This window comes from Apium graveolens, chromosome 4, assembly GCF_009905375.1.
Source record: "Apium graveolens cultivar Ventura chromosome 4, ASM990537v1, whole genome shotgun sequence".
NCBI classification, from domain to species: domain Eukaryota; kingdom Viridiplantae; phylum Streptophyta; class Magnoliopsida; order Apiales; family Apiaceae; genus Apium; species Apium graveolens.
In genome coordinates this window covers 10,587,144-10,593,988 of record NC_133650.1, presented here as the reverse complement: position 1 = coordinate 10,593,988, position 6,845 = coordinate 10,587,144, and positions in this window count along the sequence as shown.

Sequence of the window (6,845 nt, the reverse complement as noted above, 5' to 3'; positions counted from 1 at the left end):
TAGAGAACATGCTACAAATGGTACCATTGAGCTCATTTTTGTTCCAACAGAAAAATAATTAGATGACATTTCTACTAGACCTTTGGATGAAGCAACTTTCACTAGACTTGTAGGTGAAACTGGTATGCTTAATTCTTCATCCTAAGGCAAGAACTCAGCTAATATTTTGCAACAGATTAATCTCTAGTAAATCAAAATTAATTTGATTTAATTGGAAATTAACTGAAATATGAATTACAAATATTTCAGAAATCTCTGCATATTTTATTTTCAAAACAAATTTTAACTTGGAATTTTTCAAATTCTAAGTAAACTGCTCAGTTGTTAATTTACATTCTTAATATGCGAAATTAACACAAGGAAAAATTAAATTGATCCAGAGGTATATAGAGAACCGAGTTCTCGATAAGTCTAACTGACTTCTCGACAAGTCATTTTAAGACTTCTCGAGTGAGTTCTCGATAAAAAATTTGCTGACTTCTCGAGTGACTTCTCGATAAGCTTAAATATGACTTATCGATAAGTCCTTGTAGAGTTCTCTAGTAGTGTTATTTCACAGAGTTCTCTAAAAGTATAATTTTTAGACTTATCAATAACTCAGAACTGAAATAATTTAATTTAATAAATTATTTTGGTAAAATACTTTTGGAAAATCTATTCTAATTTTATTTTGACTTTATTCAAATAAAAGTTGGAATTAATTCAGCCAATTTCTGGACAAACTGGGTATTTATTTGACATCTCGATAAGTAAATTATTAGTTCATCTATAAGTGAAATTTCAATATGACTTCTCGATATGTTTTTGTTATTCCCTAACAATACAACAAAAATTACAGAAGGGGGGGTTGAATATAATTCTGGATACTTTTTCAAGATTTTAAAACAGTTCTAACTCAATAAATATATGAGTGTTTGATTTACAGAATGCGGAATAAAAGAAGTTATATAAATCAAAACACAAAATAATAAAAACACAAGTTTTTAAAACTTTCTGATGGATTTGAAAGTATCCACCAGATATATGTATATATATATATATATATATATATATCGAATGAGAACTCTGTGAAGCTTGATCAGCTCACAGCTGCTTACAAGTATGAACAACTAAACTTACAGAGAAATGCTACAAAATACAGCTTGAAAATGTTTCTCTGAAAATGTGTGTGCTTAGTTTGTTGTTCTACTAGATACACTTGGTTTATATATCACTAAGTTTACACGACAATAAGACAAGATAATAAAACAAAACATATCTAGTCTAACTTCATGCTGCTTCACTACTATATTCCAGTATCTTTGAATATCTTTATAATAGCATGGAAATGGTAATGCTTCTTTGTTCTCAAATCCCTGCTAACAGGCTGCCACATTCCTTTTGCAAACACCCAACACATGTGACCGTGTTGTCACTGTCAACAGATATTTGAATTTGATCATCCTTCGGGTAATGCTTGTCATCCGTCGGGTAGCTTTGTTGATCATCCGTCGGGTAGCTTTGTTGATCATTCGTCGGGTAGCTATTTGTCACTTGACTCCATTTTATTTGTACAGAATTACAAGACATCTTATATTTACAATTAATAAACCTATTCAACATATCCACTAGTAGTCAATATGACTCATATGCTCATACAGAATCTACAAAAAGTTGTTTGCAGAAATGTGCTACAATACTTATTTGTTACATAAGCTACTCACCCGGTGGATGTCAAATCGTCATCCGTCGGGACTATATTAAATAATCCATCGGGACTATATTTGATCATCCATCGAGTACTATAAAATTCACTAAGTTAAATCTACTAAGATGTTTTGTTAATTTAATCATCAAGTACACAACATATTCCTAACAATCTCCCCCAATTTATGTCTACTAGAATTGTAGGCATAAATTAAGAGAAACTTGATGATAACAAAACACTCTAAAAATACAGATTGAAAATAGTAGATGAAACTGATAAGTGCTACAATATATACTGAAAATTGAACAAAGCAAAGTATATAAAGAAGTTGCTCACAATCATTATCAAGGTGCTCCTCTAGTCTGAGCAGATAAATCTATTTCCTTGATTGTCTGGATTCTTCCCAAGCCTCCTGTTATTCTCCTCTATTTAATTCTGCATTTGTCTGTGGAACTCAAGTTCATCAGCCGCTGAGAGATCTAGCATTTCTTGCATTTCTAATAGAGTTTCATTGCTAGAGATACTCAACTGGTCCTCCAATCTGAAGAATCTTCTTACTCCCCTTTCATCCTTGAATTCCATCAGCCAATAAGGCCTCAGATGCACTCTATTTCCTGTGAAGGGAATTGACAGAGTTTTTGACAGTGCATCTTTAGCTCTATTACTCCTCAGCTCCTCAATCTTCTTTAGAACTAATCTCCTTGCAGTCACATTGTATCCAAAGTTCTTTTTGAAAGATGAGTAGAACTTTATTAGAAAAAATTGGTTTTCTAGAAGAATCTTGTGAAGTGGCCATATTATCTCTTTTCCTCCCTTGTATTTAAACACCAGCCTTTCAGGGAGATGTCTGTGAGCATCAATTTCCCTTACTTCTTCCAATTCATCTAAGTAGAGGTTTATGTCAGAGAACTCCTTGATGCCACAGATGTATAACAAATCTCCCTTGTTAACTGTAGATTAAGATTTGGTTAGGGTCTTGGATCTGAGAGTCACATGCTTCACTTTCTTGATTGCTCTATTCTTTGTCTTCTTTGGCTTGTTGAAGATAGGAAAATTTAGCTCAGGAATTGGCAAACTATCCCAGTCTACTGGCTCATCCTTAGGAATTATGGGCTCACCATGAATGTTCCTAGTTGGATCCACCACCTTGAATTCTTCAAATACCACTGAGGGTTTTGACGTCTGAGTTGAAGTTGTAGGCCTTTTGGGAATATAGTCTTCCATTTCCTCATCACTGAAGTCCAATTTTCTCTTGATTCTTTTCTTGTACCTTGGTTTCTTTGTTTGTTGAGGTTCATCTTGCATTTTCTAATTTTGAGGTTCAGCAATTACATATGGTTGTGCAGAAATCGCAGTTGTGGTCTTTACAGCTTGAAGTTTGGCCAAGATAGCAGCTTGCTTCTTCTTTTGTTTGAGCTTCTTAGCATCCAGAGCAGCTTGCTTCTTCTCTTGCCTTATTCTTTCCTTCTCTTCCTTTTTAGCTTCCACAAACATAGGGTGTCCAGCCACCACACAAATTTCCTTACCATTTCTATAAATCTTGGATAATCTTCTTTTGAGTGCTGAATCTGCTGGATCTTTGTAAAAAGAAATTGACCTAGCCAACAACTTCTTCTCATCTAGCCTAGGTGTCTCATACACAATATCCATAGGATTTTTCTCTGAGAACTTTGAGTAGTTCCTTTTAGGCTTCATGATCAGATTTGTGTTTGGAGATTTGATACAAGATGTTTGGCCTTTTTCCAGATAATTCATACTCATTTCATTCACAGAAAATATTCTTGACTTGAGAGTGATGAATGAATGTTTTGTCTTGCTTCTGAATTGGACCAAATTTCCTTTGAATGTCATCATCAATTTTCTTCCAATCTAATAGGCTCACTGGCTTCTTCTCAGCTGCTGCTTTCAGTTTGGCTACTACTTGATTGATAAGGTCAATGCTATCTATAGCAGGTGGTTTTTTGAAGGCAATTACTGGCACAATTTCTTTGCTTACTTGTATGTTTAGCACTTTCTGCTCCCTCCACTCCTTGATCCCTCTTGAGTGACTGGGACACTAGTGCCTTCTTTCTCCCCATTTTTGTTATCAGCAAGTAGAGTAGAGGAAAGAGGTTTGTGCTGCCACTAGCTTTTGAAGCAAGTCTGTTTGATGTGCTTGATGTAGATGAATAGCTGTTAGAGAAGCTTCCATAACACTCATCCTTTTATCTAAGAAATCTACTTGAGTAGCAAGATCAGAGTTCTTCGTTAGCTGTCTCTTAATATCAATCATTGTTGCTTCTGGAAGTTTAGTATCCAATCTTTCAGAAATGTCCTTCTTATTTGATCAATCTCATTTTTGATAGAAGTTACATTCTGAACTGTGTTGAAGGCCTTGGATTTGTTGTAACTGAGGAGAAGCAAGGTGTGCTTGTAGGAGCTTCTTGGTGCTAGCATTTGTTGTTGATTGAAGAGCAGATTTTATCTGACTGATGAGTTGTAGTAGGGTGGTCTTGAAATAATGTTCATCACATTTCTTTGAAAATGCCCAAGTTGGCATACCAGATCTGGAACTAGGGCCTACTTCTCCCCTTATGTCCAGTGACTCCTCTGCACTATCATCACCCTCATCACCAAAGAATTTTTCCGACCCACCAGCTTCATAATATATATTATCACCAGCTGTAGAAGGCATAGCTGTGATTGCATTATTTGCTCTTTGCATGGATTGAGTGGTGTGCACCAAATTTAGCATCCTTTCTGCATTTTCATTGCCATGTCCAACCAAAAGTTGATATGCTAGAATAGGATGAGTAAATGTCTCAGCATCCAAAGAGGTGGAATCTATAATAGCTTGACTATGCTGAGATAGTTCCTCTCTGTCTGCTTCATTGACATTCATTAACTCACTAACAATGATGTCCACCCTTATTTCTCTTGTACTTGCATTTCTCTCATGATCTCTCTGTTCTTACATCAAGGGCTCCCCTTGGCTTCCCACCCTCACACCCTCACCTTCACCATCAAAGGTGGGACTCCTCTCACTCACTTTTGCTAGCCCTGAAAAAATGGACTGCATTTGCTCACTCATTTTCTCTCCTTTTTTCTGGGAGCAACCCAGACTCTCACTCAATTCACTCCCTTCCCTCAGTCTTAAGAGTGATTGCACTACCACTAAGTCTTCTCCACTTGTAAGAATTGAAGAAATTTAAAGTTGTGCAGAGACTCCCGACATATGATGAATATCCATCGGGACAGTAGTATGGCTATCCGACGGATGACTGTTTTAGGCTTATCCGTCGGGAAACAATCACTACTCGATGGATGATGAATATCCATCGGGATAAAAGAAATGAATGAGTTTGGAGTGGAGACTATTGTAGACTCTGTGCAGATTGATGAAAATTTAGGCACAGATGTCTCAACAGACTTAGAAAGAAATGGCAAGTGAGCCAACAAATCATCTAAAAGATGATGCTCACTTGCTTGGATTTTTGGCTTCTCCATAAGAGTTTAAGATGGAGAATTTGGAAGTGATGTATTGATCATGTCAACATCAAGTGAGTGTGTGGGTGAATTTGGTGTTTCAGGTGCTTCCATTGTTAAGGATTTTGGCTGTGACTCCACATTTATTGGAGCCACATCAATCTGACTTTGAGAAGGTGCAGTGACTGGGTCTTGAGCACCAGTTTGCACTGTGTGTGATCCCTGTGCATCCTCAAGGGTTTTTGATCTTTTCTTTCTAGCATAAGTTTGTGGTGAGCTAGTGTCCCTACCCCTCTTGTCCTGTGCTCCTGGTTGGGAGCTTGTTTCAATAATAACATCCTTTTGGGAGGATGAAACTAGAAGTGAGCTAATTTCCTTATTAACAACCACAATTTGTTGGGAAACTGTGGTGTGTCTAGGCTTAGGTACACTCATCTCACCAGCCTTATCCTTAGGGTTTCTTTGATTTTCACCCCGTCCCTCACCTTGCTTACTCACCTTCACACTCCCCTCTTTTTGTTTAGTAGATTTTGCAACTGGTTTCTTTTGAGAGAAACTAGAGGGGGCTTTCTTAGCTTTGGATTTTGAAATTATTGGTTTGGTAGCTTGGGTAGGCATCAGTTGGGTCATTGACACATATGCCATAGCTACATTAGAAGGCAAAGAAATATGTGAGGTTGGAAGAGTGGAGACAGTAGTACTTACCTCACTTACCTGAGGTCCCTCCATTACTGGAAAATAGAATAAGGGCACCTCTTTGTTGTGATTTGCTCTATTAAGATCTGTAATAATTCTTCTTTCTTGAACCCAACAATTCAGCTTGTTGGTTGGGTTCTCAATTACAATGTCCTCAATAAGATGGTTAGAAAACATCATAAAGAATCTAGCATAATAGACACTTTTACCTCTCTTATAGAGTTCTCTCAACTTAAAACCTAACTCAAATATGATTAAGTTACTGAAGTTAAAGTACTTATCAATAACTAGCATATAAAGCATGTTAAGCATGGAAATGTTAACAGAATCAAAGTTACTAATCTTACTAGAAAATACCTTAGTTACCACATTACCTAAAAAGCTCCATTCCTTTCTAAGACCTAGCCTTCTAATTTCACTTAAATTAGAAGTAGAAAGTGCATATCCCATGGAATTTAGCATGTTAACTACATCAGTGTCTGTGTGTGGAACAGTAGCAGTATTATCATGAATTCTAAAGTAAGCTTTGATAATTTCACTATTAATGCAAAACTGCTTACCTTTGAGAGTGAAAGTTATGGTTTTATCAGTTGAGTTGTACACTGCAGATGTCCATATCTCTTCTACAACCTCACAGTAGATTGTGGCAGATTCCAGCATCGCATAGTTGAGTTTATAGCCTTTCACAAAATCCATCATTTTGTGATAATCTCCAGACTATTGAATCTCCTTGTTCACTAGAGTTGTGAAGTTGTTCTTTTCATAGATATATCCAGTTTGAGACATGATTTTTACTACAGGTGCCATTGCTTAAAGATTTGCAGAGAGAGAATTTGCTTTTGAGGAAGAAAGAAGTTAGAGCAATTGATTCTTGAGAATGATAAAAGAGTTGAATAAAAATGAATTATGCTTTTATACTATCTCAGAAATAAACTGTCAAAAATAATAAAGTGAAATAAAGTGACCAATCAAAATAGCCCAAAATAGCCGTTTAAAA